Raw genomic sequence first — 23,328 nt, 5'->3', positions numbered from 1 at the left:
TTTAAATCACTTACAAAAGCGGGATTAAACGATCAGGAATTCCATTTAATAGGACAAATAAAGAAATAACAATCTGCTCCATCGGCCCTGCGAGAGGCAGGTTTGATTTAAGGAAAAAAAAAAAAAAAAAAAAGGGGAAAAAAAAAGTATAAAAGAGGGAGAGAAAAAAAGGAAAGGGAGGTGGAAAAAAAGGATAATGTGTGTTTACTCAAGCAAAGAAAAAAATATTTAAGTGATGTAGGGGAGAAGATTGCGGTAACTAGTGAAGAATAACATCGTCTGCTTTGCTGTCAAATCACACAAGAATTTCAGTAATAGATTCTCATTCTGACACTCAATTCAATTCGAAGGTGATCCTGCTTTATCCCAACACATCAAATATTAAACACTCGTATTAGCCGGGGTGCCGTCGCCTTTCCCGGCTTAGAGGCGGCAGGAAGCTTTTCCCCCTGCCTTCTCCCCCCCGCCGTAATATTCTCAATGTTATCTAAACATGCCTTCATACACTGGGGTTCCTTATCAAGCCCATTCGGGGAGGGAGGGGGGGGGGGTACTTAAAACGGTATTAGTTTGGGGGGCTTTTATTATTCTTATTTCCAAAGCTTTTCAATTTGGTGCGGAAACAGCTTAGAAAAAAAAAAAAAAAAAAAAAAAGGAGGAGGAGGAGGGAAGGGAGGCGGCGAGAGGGGGAGACGGAGCGCGGGAGCGAGGGAAAGTCGAAGAAAGGGAGAAGCAGCCGGCAGCTCTTGTTTGACTGATGCCTTTCAACAAGGGCAGTCTAGCTTGTCAAAGCCCGGGCTCGAGATGAATTGGCATATCTATTCAGCCTGCCTCTGGATGTCATGCAATACAGTTTCATATTCCCAGATAAGGCACGATAAGCAATTGCTGCCCTGACACCGGCTCCATCCATCCCTGCCTTTCTCTGCGCGCACCCGGCCGCCTCGCGGAGCTCCGCTGGCGTTCGTGCCGGCGCGGCGCCCAAAGGGGCCCCCGAAATGAGCAGGTAAAGCTCCCCAACAGCCCCCCAACAGCCCCCAGGAGGCCAGGCCAGGCTGAAGGGAGAGCTGCAGAGGATGCGCCCTACCTGTGTGCGCTCTCCCCTCGCTGGGCAGGCAGCCCCCGGCAGCACGCCGCTGGCTGTAGGGTCCCTGCGCAGCGCACACGTGCCCTAAAACTGCCCAAACAAGCAGATAAAGGGAAACTGAGGCACAGGACGGTGCCTGGACTTTCGGTGCACCCAGAGATACCCCAGAGCAGCCTGGCTGCCCACATCCCAGCCATAAAACACAAACACCCGGCCGTGACCCCTCTCAGCCCCAAAAGGGACCCTACGAGCAGCAGCAGCCCCATGGGCAGGGTGCCCGCAGCCCCGTGGGATTAGCAGAAGCTGAGGTTTATGCAACGACAGCAGCGCCCGCGAGGCCGGAGTGTCAGAGTGCCAAGCAGTTTAGGCTTCCCGTTCCCGTGTGTTTGAACAAGACCAGCCTCTGCTCTGCTCCCAGGCTGTGGATTATCCCGGATAAAATGTTCTCGACCGCTGTGTGCTCTGCGGCTGGTGGCACGCTAGGTGAATGCCTCGGGGACCTGGGTCCAAGCCCTGGGTTTGGGCGCAAGGAAAACAAAGCCCCAGGGCTGCAGGGCTGGGAAATAGGGCCGGGTGGGCAGTGCTGGCATGGGAGAGGGGAGAAGCAGGGCACCCACAGGAGCAGCTCCAGCATCGGGCAGCAGGAGCGGGGGTCCAGCAGCTGAGCAGCACAACCCGGTGGGAACCAGGGGATGAGATTTATCGGGGGTGTTTTTCTGTGCCTCCCGTGGTCCTCGCCCTGCCCTCGGGCTAGGGGCAGGCTGTTTAAGCAGGGCTCTGCCATCCCAGTGATTCTGGCTGAGAGCCGGGCTGGGTTATGCTGGTTTCTGGAAGCAGCTCCAAACACTGCTTCCAGCACGGAGATGCACAGGCAGCTCCCCGTTAGCACCTGCAGGGCACAGACCCAGCCAGGTGGCAGGCAGCAACCTCCTGCACCTCCTTCACCCCTCCTGTCCTGGCTCACACCCTGCGGTGCCACCCCTGGCCCTGCGGGACCCCGCTGGCCGAGGAAGCCGGGGGTAACACGAAGACAAGCCCACGGACACGCCGCGTGGACGTCCACCCACTGCCACGTTCCCTGTCCAGGCAGCTGAGCGTGGGCCAGGCGAATCCTCTGTGGCTGCTTCTGGGGAAAGTCAGGGCCAAGGAAAGGACGGTGCCGCCAGCAGTGCTGGAGAACAGGCAGAGGTTGGTGCTGCCCCGAAATCAGACCCACCGTCAGCCCCTGGAGACGTGGACATGGAGAAAAGCGTGACACCGCAGGCATCTCCCCGGCGTGGATTTAGCTGGAGCTTGCAGAGCACCGAAGAGCTGCCGTTTTGCTGCATTACACGAAGCCACAGCGTCCACTCAGCTCCTCCTCCCCTTCCCGGGGCCACTCGGCTGTGCCCACACCCCCCCAGCCACGCACCCCACAACCCAACCCCGCACCTTTCCAAAGCAAAGCCGGCGCCTTTTTTTCAGTCACAACACCGCAGCCCTCCGGAAGGGGGTATTTTCCCCCCTCCACTTCTATTTTTACACACGCACACGCTCGTCTCTCCCTCGCTCGCTGTTTAATTTCCGTGTGAGAGGGAAGCAGGTGCCCGTGCTCCCGTGAGCTCTCCCTTCGCTAGTTTTTTTTCCCCTTCTTGGATCCTGCCCCATTAGTTTAGTGCCCAGCCATCTGCGACGTCTCCTGTAATGCTGTCCCCCTTGTGTACCAGGGAGCTTTTCCATTAGCGCCTTTAATATTCTGACACCTTAGCACAGGCTGCTATTACATTCAAACACTGATCGCCCTGTGAAATTACATCGCAGGGCTTGCTAAAATGGAATTGTGTATAATCAGGCTCCTCCATGCACTGTCAGTCCCATCACAAATACAACGTAAAGCAGGCTTATGGATGGGCTTAGCAGCTGCTACAAGTGTATTTTTTTTTAATAGATGAAGTATCCCTTATTTAAAGCATTTCCTTAAGAAAAAAAAAAACAACAGTGAAAGACAAATCAACAGCTGCCGCGCTGTGTTAACCATACCAGCGGTCTCTTAAAAACATGTTATTTACCAAGGTAGCTATCTGTTTATCTATAACTGTATCAAACAGAGAAGGAGGGTGAGATAAAGATAGTTAAACAGACAGCCGAGGAGATATCTGCCACTGGGAAATAATAGCTAAATAAAAAGTGCCATTATTTACTCCGCCGAGGGGAGGAGGGGGACCCGGTGCCCTCCTCCCGGCGCCGCGCAGCCGCTCGCGTGCGGCACGGGGCTGCTTTGGAGGCTCCAGTTTATAGGGGCGGCCACACCGTGGCCCCAAACACGCCCCTCAACACCCCCGTAATCATATCAGAGAAATCTGGAGAAAAACCAGCTCAGGATCCTGGTGCTGCATCTTTCCGGGGAGGCTGTAAACGTGGGGGAGGCGAGAGAGGGCATGGACGCAGGGTGCTGTGCTGGAGGCTTGCTCAGCAGGGCAGCCTTGCACCTGTGCATAGGATGAACGTGGCTTGAATTAAGGCAAAATCAGCTAAATGCTGCCACAAATCCATCAGCCCGACCCTCCAAGGCTGTGGATCTCCCTCTGCCATGCAAAAGGGCCTGGGTGCGTTCTGCAGGCGAGGCTGGTCCCACACAAGGGACCAGCTCCCCGGCCTTTTTTCCATTCCAGCTGAGGGTTATGACAGAGGTATTTTGGGAGGATGCAGGAATGATGTGTCAGAGAAACGAGCTCTCGAGCTCCCTGGCTCCAGAGTTGAAAATGCTGCCCCTTACCATGCCCTAAAGGTTATTCTGTCCGTCTGCTGGGAAATGCGGCGGTACGCTGCCTGCAGGGAGATTTCCTGAGGCGCCGTGACCCTTCTGCTATCTCCTCCGAGGAGCCTCGGCAGCGGCAATGAGATTGCAGCTCATTTCCACACACCTTGAAAGAGCCTGTCTGGATCAAACACGCCGGGAGCAGGGGGAGCATCACTGCGACTCGTCCTCGCCGCCTAGCAGAGAGCCTGCTCCGGCTGAGACAGGCTGGGAAACAGCCCGACCCCAACACCAGGGCCCTCACGCTCCCCTTCACCCTAAACCCCGACGGAAAAGCCAAAATATTGTATCGTTTCCCTGCGTGGGATCGGTTCTGCTTGGGAAGCACCAAGTAAAAGCCAGCGGCAGAAAGGCTGCCCTCTGCAAAGGAGCAATCTGTTGTGTGCGAGCACCGACACGACATTTTGACTCCGGTTTTTGCAGTGCAAAACAAAGCCATTTGTCCAGGGCAGGCACACACACACATCTCGGCGCACGGAGCTCTGGACGTGTTCAGAGGGGACACGTCTGGTGATGCCCAACATCCCCAAAATGGGGTCGGTGGGGCTGTGGAAGGCACAGACCCATGGAGAAGGAGCCAGGAGAAAAGCCGAGGGGAGGTGCAGGATGACTGCACCTTCATTGCCATCGCAGGGGCAAGACGAGGCAATGCACCCCTGTTATTTGTGCCTGGTATTTTCAAGGGCAGGTGCCTGCATGCTGTCAGGAGGGCTGCTGGGCAACCAGCAGGTTTATGTCAGTGTTACAACCTGTTCTTGCAACCCAGGTCCTGATGGATGGGAAAGAAATAAGCGAGTGCTCCTGCAGGACCCCCCTCACCGCATTTTCTGTTCACCCCTTACCGCACAGCTCCGTGTGCTCACATCCGACAGCTCCTGCACTCACAGCCACCAGCCCTTCCTGGGATGGAGCCACGACCTTCCCCAAAACCCACCTCTGGCACGATGCTGGGACAGCCCAGAGGGGCATGGAAACGTGCGCCCTGCAGCCTCCCACCTCCTCCCCCCAGCCCGCAGACTGGCAGTAGCAGAAAACAAGCTTTCACGTTTGGCACAGCACCAGCCCCCGACTGCTCCTGCTCCGCAAGAAGTGCATGGAAGTGAGTTTCTCAGCCCGCCCACAAGATGTGAAGCCGCTCAGAGGAGACGGAGCTGGAAAAGCAGGAGAATACAATGCACAAGGCATCGGGGGAAAAGATCAATAAAGATTACGAGGGCAGCGGCCGCGTCCCTTGCCCACGCCGGAGGGCCCCGTGGCGGCAAGGAGGGAACACCAAGGCGAGGTAACGAGGTGCCGGCGCCCGGGGACGATACCTGTCTAATCAAAGGCAGAGTTTACACTGGATCATCTCGGCAGCAGCTCTTCCTTGGGATTGTTGACTCAGGTCGGGGTTAAGGCCGAGGAGGTGAAAGCAGAGGCGCCGCTGAGAGCCCTGCTGGATGCAGACGGCAGGCAGGCAGCGCGCCTTGGGCAGCAGGAGCAGGGCACAAAATCGAGGCTCCCCGATTTCGATAGAAGAGCAAACAAATGGGGGCGATGCAGGGTTTGGGGAGTAGGCTGGAGAAGAATCGATTTGGAGAAAGGTTGGGAAAGCAGAGAATGAAAGGGCCCAAGAGCAGGACGTGGCGGGGCCCGCAGAACGGAGGTGTGAGGGGATGAACTGGGAGGAGTCGGGGGCACCAGCACTGCGTTATGGTGCGGGTCACGGAGGAGACCGTGACACTACCGACAGATAATTCAGGACTTTGGGTCCCCCAGGCCTCAGCTGACACCTCCCCGGGGAGCACAGAGCAGCCACCTCCATCCTGCACCAGCCGGGGCCACCTCACCGAGCGTCCCCATCCCGTGCAGCTGCCAAAGCTCCGGCTGCAGCTGGAGGGGCACGGGGACGCAGCGGCAATGTGGGGACAGGGCACAGATGGGTCCCCCTGCCCCACGGAGTGCCAGAGAGCCAGCCGAGTGCTCCTGCCCTCCCCGCAGCACCCCAGAGAGCCAGCAAACGAGCTCCCAGCCGGCCCGCTGCCTGTAATCGGAGTCAGTCGGCCTGTGTGTTACGCTTGAGTTGATGGCTGGTGTTAAATTCAATGCCTTGAGTATCGATTTCCTCGCACATCCAGGACTTTGTTAAAGGGTTAGCCGTGAACCGAGATCAAAGGGAGGTTAACTCGTTTCTCCTAAGTGGGAAAGCAGACCTCCAGCAAAACCAGGCTCCGGGTCCCCTCCGCAGAGGATGCTCTCTGCATGTTGTTAGCTACCCCGGCTGTCTCGAAAGCCAGATAAAGCCACAAAGCTGCCTCAAAGCGGGGAGATAAAATGATCCTGACAACTTGCCACGGACCCCAAAGCCATTACGAGCGCACACCAGGGGCTGGCAGCACGGGGCCAGCAGAGGACCCGTCCCCTCTCCATGGGGTCCCCTTGCTCAACCCAGGAGGGGAGGGTGAGCCACGTCACCGCCACCGCACCCCAAGCAAGGGGATTGAGAGGGGGGGACCCCCATCAAGAAGCCCTGGGGCTGTCCCACAGCTTGGGTCATGCCACGCAAGGTGACGAGGACACCTCCCCTGGAGCTGACACTGCCATAGGCACCACCTCAACCTCTGGGGCTCTCTCTCTTCCTCCGTTTCACCTTGCTCCTTTCCTTCCCTGCCCGACATGAAGTGATTTTGGCACTGACGGCACCCCCCTCAGCAGGTTCTGCCAAGGCAGTAAGAGCTAAGCGCACGAACAGCAGGACACTTGGCTTTACCTTCTGCATTTTTAAGGGACGGAGGCAGGGAAAGAGGCAGGGGAGGCAATCAGGAATGGTTATCACTAGTATTAATGAACGCCCGGAGGCGCCGGGGAAGAAGCATCCATTTCAGACGCACATCTGTCAGCACTCAGAGGTAACGCTGCTGAAGTAGCAAGGAACTCAGGAGCCCGCACTGCGCCGCCCTGGGAGGCTTCGGCACCCACGTAGCTGATTTCTGACAACAGCCCCCTTGTCCCCCAAGCCATCAGGGCACCAACCCCATTTCTCAACCCCTCTCCTCCTCCCCAGGAGCTGTTTGCAGCCCAGCCCAGCCTTCCAGCAGCCCCGTTCATGGGTTTTCACAGCACCAAATCTTCCGCTCCGTGGTGGCTCCATGACCTGTCCCCACCTCCCCAAGGAGCCACCTGCAGACAACGCAGCACATTCTGCCACCCAAAATTACACCCAAACCCCAAACCAGCAGTGCTGCAGCACCTTGTAGGGCCCAGAAACCGATCACAGCCCATCTTGGTGGCCAAACCCCATGTGCAAAGAGGGATCTCCACGTGTGATGCACAGGCACTCCCCCACCCCAAGCTCCTGCCACCCAGCAGCTGATTTGTCTTGAAGTGAGAGGTTTATGCCAAAGTGCTCGGGGAATATCAGTGCCCGGCATACCAAGCGCTGAAGATTTCACTTAAACTCTCAGCATCTGTGTATCTCAACTAAATTAAGCTATTTGCTATAAAAGAGCACAATGACAGTAATGGAATAATAACAGCATTAATAAAACACAACAATCCTCGAATGAGAAGCGGACGCATCAGCTAGCTGCAACCAAGAGAGGAAGGCTATTTTAAAATCACACACAAAAACCATCTGGGGGTGGAGAAAACCAACAAAAGCTCCGAAACTCAGAGGTCAGACTGAAATGATGTTTTTAACCTCGAAAGAAAGATGCCAGGCAGAGCGCTCCCACACCGGCTGGAAATGAATTTCCGCAGCCCCCAGCACGACGAGGGCTTAAAATGGGAAGGCTGAAAATTTCCAGGGGGGCTCCAAGAAACGGGGGTGGGAGCAGGCTCGACAGGGAGGAAACAGAATCAAAAGGCTGTCGAGGAAGGGCTGCCTGATAGAGAAACGCCCCCCTGAAGCATCAGCAAGGTGTGTAACCCGCTCCTGGGACTGACCCCAGGGAGCTGAGCCAGCGCCGGGGGCCAGATGCTGGGACATCGTTATGTGGACATCCAGATGTCCGGGGCTCACCACGCTGCCATTTCCCTCTTGGTTGGAAACCTCGCCTTCAGTTCAGCCACACATTCTTCCTCCTTGCTTCGTTTTGGGTGAGGTTGAGGTTAAACCTTCAGTCTCGTGCTGACCTGCGCCCTGTTTTTGCAGGGGAGCTGCAGCAGGAGCGGGGCTGGGGGTGCACAAGTCCTAACTGCAGCTCTCTGGGAGGCCACTTCCCCTTGCCAGACCCCTTGGCAGGAGGAGACCTTAGCACTAAGTGGTGATCAGAGCAATTAATGCACACGGAGCCTGCCCAAGGTCTCCCATCCCACCCAGAGGGAACATCCCACCCTGACTGGCCTTGATGGGCGAGCATCATTTCCCTGGAAGGGAGGGAGGGGAGGGGATGAAAAGAAAGGACACCTCTGTGCTCACCACTGTTCAGTGTTCAACACTGGCAGCTGAGCGACCCAAGGCTCCAAAAGAGCCAGAATTAGGCAGAAAGCAGAGAGCAGCACCCGGGGCACCATCTTCAGGTCTACCTGCCTTTTAAAGGGGAGCGATGTGGGGCTGGCAGGTCGCTTGGCAAGCAGTCCGAATGCCCAGGCTCACGTGCAGCCTTCCGGGCACAGGACCCTAACACCAGCCCTCCTTCTTGAACCCAAAGCAGAGGGTTTCAACTTGGCTGACCCACCGGCCAGCACTCCTGACGTGACCCTTTCCAAATTCCTACAGAGAAAAAGCAAAAGCAGCAGTTGCCCCAGACTCGAGCAGGCTGCAAGTTTCTTTGTTTTCATTACAATTTTCTCTGCTTTTTTTTTTTTTTTTTTTTTTTTTTTTTAGCCATTTCTGCTCTGCCCCCCGGAGGTGCTCCTGTGATTGAATGAAACACGACCCCAGGCTCCAATAAGTGTATTTCAATTACATCTGTCACCATGTAACAATGTAATGATATATCATGTGATATTAAATCCATGGTAATCATATCAGCGATTTTTTTAATAGTGCACTAATCACATTATTACATCTCAATAATTAACAACAGAAGGCCTAAAAACCTGGATACAAAGAGGAAAAGCTCAACGGGTCTTCAGCTCTTGCCCGGGAGAGGCCCAGAGCGGAGCAGGATGGTGCAGGAGGTGCTGCCAGAGCACAGCGTGGCGAGGGGCAAATCTCCGTGCAAGGGCGCAGGAGTTTTGCACCAGCAGCACTGTGCAGTGCAGCCAAGAGTAGGCTCCCCCCAGGCCCCAGACTAAAGGAGAAGCAGGTATTTTGGAGCCAGAAACAGGCACTTTGCACGTCCCACCTCGCCTGGCAGTGCTCTCTTCTGTCCTGTTGCTCCTGCTCCTGCACCTTTCCTCCAGCAAACCAGCCCCTCTGGTCCAGAAGGTGTCCTGCAAAGCGTGCCCACCTGCAGCTCTCAGCGGTCACCTCCGAGGCTGTACAAAAGCACTACAGAACGAAAGAAGCATTTTCCAGGCACCCTGAAAATGAGACACCGCTCCTCCCAACCTGTCCTCCCCAGGCTGCAGGAAGAACGATGCTTCTCCTCTCCCCTTGCACCTGGAAACCAAGCTCACCGAGCGCCCCTACCTCGTGGGGAGGCTGCGAGGCTGATTTCTGCAGCAAAACCCGTCTCAGCTTGGAGCTGAAAAATGGTGAGGATGCCTCGGAGGGACAGGGATCCTCTGGGATCACTCACCGAGGTGCAGCACGCAGCCTTGTGCCAGCAGCTCGCTCCCCGCAGCCGCTGCAGCCTGCCCCGGTTAAATTTAAGCTTGCAGGGGTCTGGAAAGCAAAATGCAACGTGCCTGAGTCCTCGCCCCTCTCCCTCTGCACGGTGAGGATGAGGAACAGGGCAGGTGGCAGGGAGCTGCCCCCAGGCAGAGTGCTTGGGCGTGGGGATCCTGTGGTGTCCGTCCCCAGCCGTGCTGGAGCTTCCCTCCAGGTGCAGCCCGGTCAATCTGGCAGTTTCCACATCACAGGCTGATCTGAAGAGAGCCTCATTACCTTGCCTTCAAGTTCCAGCCAAGCACTTAGCTCTTAAAGACGGGATTTAAGAAATATTTGACTGATCATTTCTCTCCTCATTTAGTTTGGCTGCTCTGAACCAATTCAACCTGTGAAGTTGAAATAGTGGGAACGGGAGGCAATGGGAGTGCGGGCAGCCACACCACCTCCCCGCTCCCCCTCCGGCTCTTCCCAAAGGGCCGGATCCTTCCCAAAGGGCTGCCACGAGCGCCCACAGGGCATCTCCCAGCCCCGAAGGGCAGCCAGCTCTTCCTTCCCACTGCAGGACAGGCATTTGGGGGCATCATTTGCTCTCTGGCATCCACACAAGCTTCTGCTGTGCTGGAAGTGCAGTGCAGCATCCCCCAGCTACGAACAAGGGATGGAGACAGGGATGAGCCAGCCAGGATTAACAGCACCAACATCTCCACCAGACCCAGTATGGGATGTCCCCGTGTCCTCTTCCTTGCACACCTTTCTCCTGTCGAGTGATCCTGCCGAGGGCAGGCAGGACAGACGGATGGCTGGCTGGCCGAGGCAGTGCAGTTGGACTTTCTCTCCTTCCCCCCCTCCCTTCTTTCCTTCCTTCCTTTTTTTTTTTTTTAATTTTGTCTCGGGAGCCACGATCCTTTAAAGATGTGCACGTCTCATTAGCTCTACCTTGACAATCATTACCGTTCCCGCAAATGCAGGAGGAGAGCTCAGCCCGAGCGTGGGGGAGTCCATTACCTCCTAGTTAAAGGGACACCGACAACTCTGGGCTGCCCGCGGTCCCACTCCGCCTTCCAAGCAGGCTCTCCCCGGCACGCCACTGCTCCCCGTCCTGCACTAATCCCCTGCTTAACCTGGGCGAGAAACAAATCTGGTGGGGATGCGTGGTCCTGCAGCCACTGCCCCAAAAGGGTCCCATGGCAGGGCACGGTCCCCGTGCCTGGTGGCACAGCTCCAGCGGGGACAGCAGGAGGGTGGCGAGCTGTGTGGCCACGAACCAGCTGCTGGGGCCAGCTCTGCCTGCCCGTTCTGCTTTGCTCCCCACGGAGCTCGGACCTGGTTTATGTCGTGCAAGCACAGCACCCCTCATTTAGGAGCTTTCAGGGCAAAGCGCCCCGTGCAACTTTCGATCCACTACCCCCTGGCCTCCTTCCAGCCCTTCTGGGGCTGCCTTTCAAGCCCGGTACAACCTCAGGAGGCAAATGAAGCCCGGAGCAGCCTTCCAGAGAGGATCCTGCTCCTCTGCGGCCGGCAGGACGGGAGCATCTCCCTGCTGCTCTCCGCAGAGCCGCGGCAGGAGGCACCACCACAGGGCTGCGCTTCCCAGCCGTGCTGCCAGGAAGGCTCCCACCTCCACACGAGGCTGTCCAAGGAGTTGACAGGCCTCCGTTGGAAAAAGATGTTGAAAGAAATGATCTCTTTAAGTGCAATGGGAGATATTTGTCTCTGATTTACCCTTGGCTTTTTGCTCTGGTTCAGGTAGGAGCGGTGTGGGATGGCTGGCAGATCTGAGAGCATGGCACGCCCCAGCGGGCAAAGCGAGCAGTGCGGAGGAAGGCGCGAGTCAGTTTGGAGTGCTCCCCATTTATCAAACTCACGCAGCCCGCCAGCAGAGCGAGTCTTTCTATCATTACAGCTCTCAAAATCCGATTCATACCACTAATCCTGCCTTCATTCTCCCAGATTAATAACATCTCTTTCAACCTTCACAGTGTGATAAATAGACAAAGAGAGAACAAAAGGAGAAACAGAAGTGAGAGAAAGAGCCAGAGCAACTCCACATAATAAAGAGAACCAAGAAAGGGGAAAGAAAAAAAAAAAAAGGGAAAAGAAAAGGGAAAGAAAGAAGCCGGCACACTTGACTCTGCCATTTACTTGAGCAGATTCTCACCAAGAGCTCCCTGCGATCTTGGAAAGAATGTAAAACATTGCTCAGAGGAAAGGCTCGTTAGCCACTCCGACCAGCCCGGCTTTGCTGGAAATCTTTTCACTCGCAGCCTCGGCTCAGGCCAGCACTGCCTTTGGTGCTTCCTTGTCCTGCCCCTTCCCAGGAGCAGAGGCAAAGCCCCCAGCCCGTGCCCGTGGCTTCTCGGAGGGGACAGAGGGGGCACGGCCGGCGTTGCCCCAGGGGTGCCCCAGCAGCACCGCGAGCCCAAGGCACCCCGACACCTCCTGCAGGCGAGAGCTGCCCCCTCCCCGCAGCCTTCCCCCGGTCAGCTCTCCCACTTTGCCACGCTCCGTGCCACCGCCGGCTTATTTTACTAATTAAATGTTTATCGGCACACCCTCCCCACATCACTCCCAGGCCTGCCCAATTTTCTTTCCGCCGGGTGCCTTCCCTCAGCTCGCTCTTTCCGTAGGATGCGCACCTGCGAAGCGTCCCCTGCACACCTCCGCTCCCCCCGCCAGCACAATCCCCCCGGAGCCCACGGGCAGCAAGGACGCTGCTCTCATGGCTCCGCATCCACAGCCCCCGTGCAGAGGCTGGGCTGTGTTTCTTTTTTTTTTTTTTTTTTCCCTTTTTTTCCCCCTCTTTTCTTTTAAACTGTTCCATATTACTCCAGGCTTTGAAGTACAGAGAAAGGCAACACTCAGTGTGCCTTTTTTTTTCGAGCCACCTTTATCAGAGCAAATCTTTTCCTTCTCCGCTGTGTTGCTGGAGATAGATATCAAGCAGAAAGAAAGTCTCCTCTTCTAACAATGGATTTCCCTTCCCTTCTGAACTTCAAATAGAAAACTCTTATCTACAGCCACAGTTGACCAGAAGAAGAAAAGAAAAGAAAACAGACATATGAACTGAACCCGGGCTCTCTTTCTATTTACTCAAAAAGGCTGTGCTGGGTTCTTCACAGGGAGATGCTCTCCCCGTGTTTATAGCACACATATTTACTCTCTTCACTCGCTACCCCACCGCCACGGCCGTGCACCCTCTTCTCCCCCAGGACGACTCCCCGGTGCTCCACGCACCCTCCAAAATCTGGTCTTTGCTCAGGCACCAGGCACAACAAAGCCTGCACCTGAAGCTGGGGGCTGCAGGAGCTCTTCCAGCTCGGCTAAGGGTAACGGCAGCGCTGCCCCTGGCCCTATAAAGCATCGCTTCCACCTAGTGAGAGCTCCCTAAGATGGCAGGACGGATTGCAGGTCCGGCCTCGCTGGCTCTTGGTGCACAGGACAGCAGCCTGAGCCCAGCCACGTTCACGCCTGGCACCAACCAGCTCCTCTGAACGTTTCCTGAGGTCTCCAAAAAGGGCAGCAGCTTGATCCTCCTCAAGTCTGGGTCTCTCTTCAGAGCAGCCCAGGCCAGCAGCCTCTCCTCCAGGTCCCCCGCAGATTTTTCCATCATTCCCTTAAGGTTAAGGTGGCGAAGCACCGCCGAAGCGCTTTATAATTCCTGCTCCTCTCCTCCCTCCTCGACAGCTCCCGGGAGAGGCGTGATGATGGACGGTGCCATAAGTGACTGTTCCCAATCGAGGGAATGTGAGCAATGACAGCTGACGGCATTCCTGGAACGTGGGGGTGCCGCCAGCCACCGTGCCTGGCCGCAAGGGAGAGGAGCTGGGGCGGGGAGGCTGGGCTAGGGGTGAGGAGCCCCAAGAGGCTGTCCCCAAACCGGCTGCAAATAATTCGTCCCATCAGTTTGTGAACCGAGCAGGAGCCAAGGAGAGGTGGGCAGTGTGCATCTCGTGGAGAAAATCCTCCTGAGCTGTGCACAGTGCCAGGGCTGGACACCACCCTACCTCTGGCTAGCGTCACTCGGGACTGTTGTGCACTGGTCCTTGGGCAGTGGGGTCTTGCCTGGTCCCTTAAGGTCTGGGAAGACTTTTGTCACCCCTTCCTCCCCCAAACCAGCACAGACTGCCATGAAATGGGAGCACGAAGTCAGTCAGCTGGAGCTGGCTTTGCACCGGCAGCACGCGGGCGGGTGTACGGGGACACAGAGGGACACCACCGCGCAAGCCCATCGCTGCGCTCCTCTTCCACAGCCTCTAAATTAGCAGGCAAATTTAACATGCAGAGAAGCGACCGATTAATAACCCAGCATTGACTTAAGAAGACCTTGAATAATACATAGTGCTTGTACACGGAAGGGGAAAAAGTCAAGTCCTTCTGCTTGTCAAGTGTATCCGCCTCCCGAGCGCCGACACTCCACGAGAAAACCTCTCCGCAAGGCAGCCACGGCTTCAAGCAGCTCTTCAGCAGTGCCTTTTGCAAAGATTAATGGTAAAACTTCGTGCCAAGGGAGGCTGGCAGCTGGACAGTTCCAAGCATGGTGTTGTTTTAAATGCAATTAGCGCTGCTCGTTAATGGAGTCCCTAAAGCTGCCAAGGAGAAGAGGCTGAGCCCTCGCGGCCCACAGCGAGGTGCTGCGTTCGGGCAGATGACCACATTGGCCACGCTGATGGGTGAGAGGAAGGGTCTTACCACGAGGCAACCAACCCCTTCTCCACCCTGCAGTCCTCCCAGCAGCTCGGTCAAGGAGAAATCAGCCCCAAGCAGACCAATGACTGAGAGAAGCTCAGCTGCAGGCGCTGGGCTCCACGGCACACCGACAGCAGAAGCTAGGAGCAGCCCATTCCCTTCCCCAGCCTGATTTCGGCCTCTATTGTTTGGTGCTGGTTTCGGTGCCAGCATCCCTGAGCGGGGCTCTCTGCTAAAGAAAGATGGCTGGAGAAAAAAAGTGTCCCCTTTTGGGAATAGTCCCAAAGAGAGCGAGCGGAAAGCCGGCGTTTGCCTGGACAACAGCCACCATTTATGTGCGGGGGCTACGCACACAATGCCCATTGTGAGAGAAGGGGGGGCTGTGTAAGATCAGTGGAATAGCGTGGATCAAAAATGCCTTCATTTTGGAGTCAGGGCGAGGAGCTCTGAATAGCACCAAGGGCACGGGCTGCCACCACCTGATCTGACTCCGGTGGCTGGGTCCCCTTTTGGTGCCGCCAGCCCGCGAGGATTCAGTTCAGCCATGTGTTTGAAGAGCTTCAGCACCTCGTGGCTGAGGACCGAAGGCCCATTGCTACCTGTGGTGTGTCAGATACGAGGTTGGAAGGCATTTAAAGAAGCAGCCACCCCGTGTAAAACACAAGGGAGATGCGGGAAGGAAACACGATTTGTCTTTTTGAGATGCAAATGAGCGCCAGCCAGAAGCAGAGCTCCAAACGCACACTTTGAGCAGTGAAAAGTGCTTCTGCAAAGGGGACTGAGAGAAATAACGTGATAAACAGGCTCCGAGTTTGATTTCCAGAGTAATAAGCGCAGAAACTGAGCCCAAAGAAGAAGATCCGTATTAGCAAGCAAATCCAATCATTCAAATACTAACGAAGGGACACCCAGACGGGTGCAGAGCTATTTCCGGAGCGAAGTTTGTCTCCCCAGCCCTTTCACCCCCTGCAGTGGCTCAGTGGAAGAATACTTAAGAAGTTGCAACTTTGGTTATAATGTGCAAAAAGCCCCTGAAATGCGACATCATTTACTCTTCTGTGCTATTGCTCAGCAGAGCTAATAAATCTTGCATGAGCAGAGCTGATTCTAATTTTCTAATATGAAAAGGCATTTGGATAGAGAGAGAGGGGGAGATAAAAGTGATTGAATCTCCAATAGCCCGGCGTCGGTGACAGGAAACATCCTGACGCGGACCCCAAGGAAGAATGGCTCCCCCTCCTCCCCGCCCCACATCCCATTCTCCCTGCTTGCTGCTCGCCGTGCCTCCGTCTCCCCTATCGACGGGCCGCGGCTTTCACCGCGGCGAAACAAGTTATCATTTCTGCCTTCTGATCAATCTGAATTTTCAGGACGATTACCCCCTTAAGCAGCGATCGCTCGCCGCAGCCCCGAGGGTCCCCGGCGGAGGCCGCGCTGCTTCCCCTGCCACCACCACCTCCAAGGGTGCGGGGCTGGGAAGGCCACCTGGAGGAAAAAATCAGCGGGGGAGGATTCAGAAAGGGGCCTTGTGCTTCGTAGCCGTGGCCCAGCTTGGCCGGAGGGAGCAGGGACCTGCTGGAGGTGGCACCAAAATGTGAAGGGATCCAGCAGCACCAAGGGATCTGCCACCCCACAACGCCACCTAAGAGCCATCCGCTCCCAGCACGAACTGCTCCTCATGGAGCTAATCAAGCCCGTTTCCAATTAGAGACTGAAACGATTAGAAGGAGGAGAGGCAGGTTCTAGCAACCTCTGAAGGTGCAGGGTTTAGATTTTGGGGACTTATGCATTTTCCCATCAGGAAATATTTAGCATCACCCCAGCACTGACGCAAACCAAGCCCCTCTCCCCAGGGAGGAGTAACTGCTGCTGGCTCTCCGAGGACGTGGCTCCCCCGAGGCCCCTCTGACCACCACGGAAACGTGGCCCCAGGTAGTTAGAAGCCCCGAGGACAGAGGCTTGGCTGGCAGAGGAGGCTCAGCACCTCTGCTCTTGCAGGTACACCGCTAGGTTGTCCTCAAGGTCATGGTGCACGCGCAGCCCCTCAGGGCAAGGAGCACACGGCTCCCACCTGCACATCTCCCTTCTCTATCTTACAGGCTTCCCCAGGGCACAGGAATCCCAAAAACATGGCTCTGGCCATATTACAGCTCAGCCAGATCCTCACACCCCTTTCCTTGGGGCGTCCAGGCACCGTAGGCTCTTCCTGACCAGCTGCTGCAGGCGGATGCTGCGCCCAGGCTCGGCACCTCCGTGCCAGCAGCAGGGAGCTTCGGGAGAGCAAAACCCCTGCTGGGGAGCAGCTGAGGCCCCACAAGGCAGGCAGTAGGGTGGCAGCGGGGTGTTTTCACCATCCTGACTGGCAGCGGGAAGCAGGGGCAGTGCCAGGTGAGGCTGGTGGGCTGGCTGCCTCCGCAGGCTGCTGGCTGGGGGAGCTCTGCGAGCGGCACGGTGTTGCAGCGGCTATTTTACGTGGAGAACTGCCGATCAAAGCTATCCCCACTGTGTACTCCAGAGCAATAAAAATAAAATAAAATAAAAAAAAAACCCACAGGAAGAATTCTTTAGGCGGGTAATGGGCATTTTATTCCTTTTTATGACACTAAACATAGGCAGCTGGCATAATTACACCACAATAAAGGCATAATGTGCACCTAGCAGAACAAACTCATACTTTTGATAATTAGGCAGAGCAAACACAGTCTGGGATTCAATCAAACAGCTTCACCGTCTCCTGGATCTGTCGGAGCCCCCATGCCCGTGGCGTGGTGGCTCTGTGCTGGACTTTGGAGGGTCCCATGGGGAAGGCTGAGCGAGCAGAGCATTACCCGAGAGCTCTCCTGCATGGCAGTGATGGACACAGAGCTCCACTGCTTGCAGCAGAGGCGCAGGATGGGTGCATGCAGCTCCTGGGAGGCAGCTGGAGATGGTGTGGGGCAGAGCACCCCAGCAGGACACCAGTCACCTTCCTGGTCGGCACTGGGGATGGATCCAGGACTGCTCACCTTCAGGCCAGCCTCCTACAAACCCCGGCAGCAGGCAGCAAGCGAGCTCCTCCGGCAGCTGCAGGCATCCACGTGGGACAGCTCCTCCCCGAGCGAGGAGCCCAGCCAAGGCGGAGATCCTAAATGATCTCTAAAATATTAATAGCATCAATCAGAGCCAGGCTGACAGAGGTTACAGCGCCGGGAAGGCAGAGAGAGCAGCCTTTCCTCAAGTTGGCACAAATCCACACGCTAAATATCCAGAGTTTGTTTAAAAAAAATAAAATGGATGTCCCGTGCCTGCTCCTTCCAACGTCATGTGAAGTCTTCCAACGGCCCAGAGGGAGCCTCAGCCTGGCCGCAGGTCCTCTGCACGTCACCAGATGACACCACTACCTCCTGATGGGGTCCCACCTCCTCCTTTGGGGAAAAACAGGCTTCAATCTCCCACCTCTCAGTGTGAAGGAGAAAAATTCTTGCCATGACGCTCCTTCAGGACACTATAGTTTGTTTTGCAGCACTGAAGGCGTAGCGTGGAGACACAGACCTCCTGTTTTGCAGCGTGCATCGCCGTACTGCTGGGCTCCAGGGGGTGCAGGACGTGCTGCAGCCTGCCGGCAGGTCCCAAGCAGAGAGAGACCCCCACGGCTGCTGCAGCCCCAAGCACCCGGTATGGGCTGGGATGAATGGGGGGAGAGCAGGGCAAGGAGAAAACGGCAGAAGGTTGCAGCAGGCAGAGCCCACGTGGAAACATCTTCAGAAAGGCGCCAGCTGCCCGGACACGGGATGTGGTGTGCTCCGAGCTGTACTGAGTCTTGGGCCAAATCAGCCCTGAGGCACTGAGATTTCATCTCTGCTCCACCAAAACCCCCTGGGGATGCTGTGGGATGGCTCCTGGCGATGCTCACACTTCGGGGTGATCAGAGCTTCCCTCCCCAGCAGGCCACAGAATAGGAGAAGGGGTTTATGCCTAGCTGGGGGCCACAGATCAGGCTGTGTCCTCACCAAAAGCAGGTCATACCTACAGCCTTCCCCATCAAGCCCCTGCGACAGATCCAATCCACGGGCTGCCCGAAAGAGCTCGAGCAAGGAAACCTGCAAGCAGCAGGGTGAAAGCCAGGCTGCAGCCAGAAGTGCTGTGCCAGCATGGGGGAAGGGAGGCGGGGGATTCTTAATCCCAACTGTGAAAGCAACTTGCTTAGTAGCCTTGGGACTCCGAGAGATTTAATTAATTAATTTAATGAGTGTGAAGCACTGTACGTTATTAATATACGAATTCCACTACTCCCATCTCCCAGTTCAGCATCTCTCGCTGCTTTGCATCAAGCCCACAGGGTGCAAATCCCAGCTGGGGCACGGCTCCGTGCTAATGGGGCGCAGGTTGCGTACCCACACTTCTCTGTCCCTTTAGGGCATCACGCTCAGCACAGGGCCCCAGGAATACCTACACGCTATTTCTACTTGCCTGCAAGCCCTTGGCATTTGCCAGCACTTCCATGCCAAGCAGCAGAGGGAGGAGGGCGCAGGAGCAGGTTGGTGCTGCCTCTCCCTGCTCCCATGTTTCGGAATCCTGTTTGGATCAAGCACTGAGAGCTGGATGGGATGAGGCAAGGCAGGCTCCACCAGGCTCTGGCCAGCAAGGAGAAGGGGAAACACGCCTCCCTGGAAGACTTACACACACCAGGAGCTACCAAAGGCATGCCAGCCCAAGGGAAAAGCATCCTGTGCAGCAGAGAGCGTGTGCAGCACCTGGAATGCAGCACCTGTTGCAGGATTATTGTAAAACATGCCCTGCCTGTAATCCCTCCTCCTCCTGCCTTGCTCCAGCACTGACTGTGCCAGGCTGGGGTTCACGCTGCCTCCTGCAACACCAGGGCACGCAGAAGGCTCCGGTGTCTCCGCCTGACCCCAGAACCCACGCACAGCCGATGGTTTAACCTCCACAGCAGCACACACGGAGCCAGATGGGAAGCAGGCGGCTGCTGGGTGCGGCAGGCAGATGTTCAGAGCCCGGCAGTACGGCACGCAGCAGGACGAGCGGCACGCCGGGGCTCGGCAGCTGCCTCTCCCTCTCCGCCTTTCGCCCGCAGGCTGCCACCGACCTGCCTCCAGCTGCCTGCACGGGGGTGCTTGGGGCAAACCAGCCAGCAAACCGCTGCTTACAGTACCACCTAGCAGATAAAACTCTAGCCCTGGTTAAAAAAAAAAAAACAAACAACAAAACAACAAATAAACACAAAATCAACAAATTCTGCTTTCATTTTTGCGCAGTACCTGCAGGCTGATGGAGGCCAAGCAATGTAATCGTTTCAGTTCCTCCTGAATCATCGGTTTCCTGCCTTATCTGAGAGCTCTCTGTATCAGGGGAGGAGAGGAGGCCATAGCCAGCACCCAACAGCCATCCCTGCCCTGAATTCCTTGGGTGAGACCCCTCCAAGGGCCAGCGATGAGGCAGGGCAGTCCCAAGGCGAGCAGACAGCCTGTGTCCAAGTGCCAGGGAGCAGGAAGGGACAAGCCATCACCCACACCGCCTGCCTGCCTCAAGGCAGGACCAGCTCCACCCAAAGCAGCCCCATCAGACTCTTGAAAGGCTATTTTTCCACTCCAGAAGCAGCCCTGGAAATCTTTAACATAGATTTGAAGACAGAGGCCAAACCATGCTGGGACAGCCACGACTTCTCCTCCGAGGACCGAAAGCTGTGCCCACTGTGCACTGCAGCGAGAGACCCGCCGCACAAATCCCCACCTCCAGTCTAAAGGCTGGAACTAGGCTCCAAGAAATTGCCTGGGAAAAAAGTGAGCTATATCATAGCTTTAATACCAAGGGGGAGTTTTAATATCATAGGAGAATCCCTAATGGTGAGACACTGCGAAATGAACGCAAACTAAACCATATGCAGGTATGGGAAGGAAGGGTGGAAGGAAGGATGGTCCAGGAAGAGCTTCCCATTAACAGGGCTGAAATGCTGAAACGTCCCCTTGGCACTGGAGCAGCTCTGAATGGCCTCCACACAACAGGACCCTGCCAGAGGTTGTCTTTAGGCACCCAGGGGTCTAAAAGGCAGCACGTGCCCAGCTCACAGCCCTCTGCTAGGCAGGAGTTTGGCAGCGAGAAGGGCGCTCTTTCATACAGTTGCAGATTTTCTGGCCAAAAGGAATTATTAAACTAATCCTCTATTTTGCAAGCCAGGAAACTTAGCTCCTTTCTGGGGAGCCAAGCCCAAGAAACGGCATTAACCCTCCTGGGATCACTGCTTGCCCGTCCACTCCCTGAGAAGTTCATGCAGACACATGCTCCACCGAAAATTGCTGCTGTGCTTTTAGGATGCAAAAGGTAAAAAGAAACTAAATAAAAACGAAAAAAAAGGGAAAGCCAAAACCATTCTGATTTAGTCGAAGATGAACATTGCTCTTTCCTGCCCTCCTGGGACGGGTGCGCACGTTGCCGTGCGAGTCATCCAAAACCAGTGAAGCCTCCAGGCTGCATCCCGAGCCTGTCTGAGCTGCAGCAAGCCCAGCTCCTGAGACCGCGAGGAAAGGCAATGAAATGCGAGGCTGGGATCATTACTTTGAGCCTATAAGCTCGTGCCACTGAGCCAAAGCCTGTTATACTGCCATGGGTCCGTGCCACCCCAGCGGCAGAGATCATTCTCCATCTCCGCTCGCCCAGCCCCAGCCTCCCGGGACGGCTGCCCGTGACTGCTCCACGAAGCCCTGGGAAGAGCCAGAGGGTTACGGGCACCAGGCTGAGCTGCTGCAACAGCCCCCTGCTCACCACGACCCGCAGCTGCCAGCACAAGGCATCACTCGCACAGGAGCACAGAGCAAAAACCCCGAATCTCCTTCCCTGGGGCGGACAGCCTGGCGGAGGAGACTCTCCCCCCTTCCCAGCACAGCCCCCAGCGTTTCGGTTTCCTTAGGAGAGGGGTTTTCCTGCGCACCCCTCGCTGCACAACAAAGGGAGGAGATGTCCTCCTGCAGCGGGACAAAGGGCTGCTCCTTGCAGGCCTCTCCTGGGTGCCCTTTCCCTCTCCTCGCTCCCTCCTCGGCTCCCTCCCTGTGATTTAAGAGTTCCTCTCCTGGCCCTGACAGTAAGGTATTTCTGTCCCACAGATTATAACTCACTCTGGGCTATTATTCAACTCCCAAGCCCTGGCCCTGCTGCATTTAGTCCAAACATAATATCCTTCATGCATATATTATCTGTCTCCCTATTATCTGGAATCATTTCGGAATTAAATTTCAGTCCTGCAATATTGGCTTGAAGAGCGGCTCGCTTTATGGGCTAGTCAAAGGTTAGAATACCAATCAAAATAACACTGCCGATGCAGAGAGACATTTTAATATTCCAAAACCCGGTAATTGTAAAAGGACATAATATTTTTTCCCTGATTACCCCAAAGGCAACACATGTTAACAAGGCGAGGGAGAGAGTGAAAGAAATTTCAGAGTTCAGACAGCCGCACGACGGATTTAAAGGAGAAGCCGCGTGCGGCGCCCGCGCACCAGTCCCGGGAGCAGGAGGCTCCCTGCCCGCCCCGTGCCTCTGCCGCCCTCCTGGGACCCGTGCCCTCCGCCCCGAGCCCCCTGTGCAGCCCCAAGGCATTTAGGGCACCCTCACAGGGCACAGGAGGGAGACAGAGAGAGTTACACACAGACAGACACAGCCCAGGCTCAGCACGGAGGAGAAACCGCCCGGCCTGACCTTCTGCTCGGGCACCGAGGCCGCCCCACGTTCATTTCTGGCTGAAGCAGAGCTGAGGTTTTTAGGGAAAACCTTCCCCCCTGAGTGTGAGAACCCACCACAGTCCTCGGTGAGTTGTTCCAATGGTTAATTACCCTCCCTTTAAATACCCACACCTGAATTACCTAGCTTTGGCTTCCAGGCACTGGAACTGCTGCTGCTTTACCCTGCTGGACGAAAGGAGCCTCTCAGCACCTTCTGACTCCCTGTTTAATGCTCGCGAGCTACAGCCAAGTAGCTACACCCTTCCGCCCAGTACCCTACACAGCTCCCAGGGTATTTAAAGCACGGCAAGTGTCCTCGTGGGTCGTGCAGTTGTCATCAAACCTTCACGTTTCCAGGATCCTTACCCGTGCCGAGATGACGGAGAGGGACCCAGGGCTCCCCCTGTGTCAGAGCTGTCCCAGACACGATGATCCAGCCCCTCTGCTCCTCCTCACCACGCCTCGCTCATAAATGCAACAGCACCAGCCTCCTGGATGCAGTATCCGAGTATCCACACGCTTTATCAAAAATGATTTTTTATGTTTTCTTTCAGGGCATTGATAAAAGCGCTAAATCCACGAGGTCTGAGCAATAGCTCCCTGTGGGACCCCACCAGGAAGACATGCACTCCATGATGATTACCCATGTACAATTAAATGCTGGGAGCTGTCAGTTTGCTCGTTCTTAATCAATGTAATGTGTGCCATGTTGATTTTGTATCACTCTTGTTTCTTAATCAAAATGTCATAAGGTACCAAGTCAAATGCCTTCCAGAAGTATATTACATTGACATGGTTACCTTTATCAACCAAACATGTAGCCTCATAAAAAATATCAAGTTAGTTTGAAAAAGATCTAGTTTCCATAAATCCACATTGATTGGCATTATATTACCCTCTTTTCATTCTTTATTAATCAACTATGATATCTGGCTTTTCATTACTTTGCCCAGAATTAATGTCAAGCTGATAGGGCTATAATTACTTCATCGGTCATCCCATTTGCCCTTCGAAATTACTGGTACAACATTAGCTTTCTTCAAGTCCTCTAGAACTTCCCCCATGTTCTAAGACTTATTAAAAGCCACCCAAACAGCCAACAGCTTCTCAGCCAGCGCTTTTTAAACTCTTGTCAACCAGCTACACACAACGCCAACCTCAAGCTACCACTTCACTTCTATCACAAAACTGCACCGTAAGTGCATCCTGCTCAGCGACACGGCATCCTCTGCCTTTCCATAAATACAAAGTATAATTAAAAATGGTAATTTTGCTGTTATAGGCAGTTCTTCCATTTCCTTCCAGCTAAGAACCAATGCCACTGCACACTTTTCTATTCTGATTTCCA

At 55.4% G+C, this 23,328-nt stretch overlaps 1 protein-coding gene across 2 annotated transcripts in view; it reads right to left on the bottom strand.

Annotated features, from left to right (window-relative positions):
* ERI3 (ERI1 exoribonuclease family member 3) overlaps nt 1-23,328 on the bottom strand; it is a 109,425-nt gene that overhangs the window by 34,626 nt on the left and 51,471 nt on the right. The gene's annotated exons all lie outside the window — the stretch shown is intronic.

Source organism: Aythya fuligula, chromosome 8, assembly GCF_009819795.1.
Source record: "Aythya fuligula isolate bAytFul2 chromosome 8, bAytFul2.pri, whole genome shotgun sequence".
In the NCBI taxonomy this organism is placed as follows: Eukaryota; Metazoa; Chordata; class Aves; order Anseriformes; family Anatidae; genus Aythya; species Aythya fuligula.
This window is presented reverse-complemented; position numbering and strand designations above follow the sequence as displayed.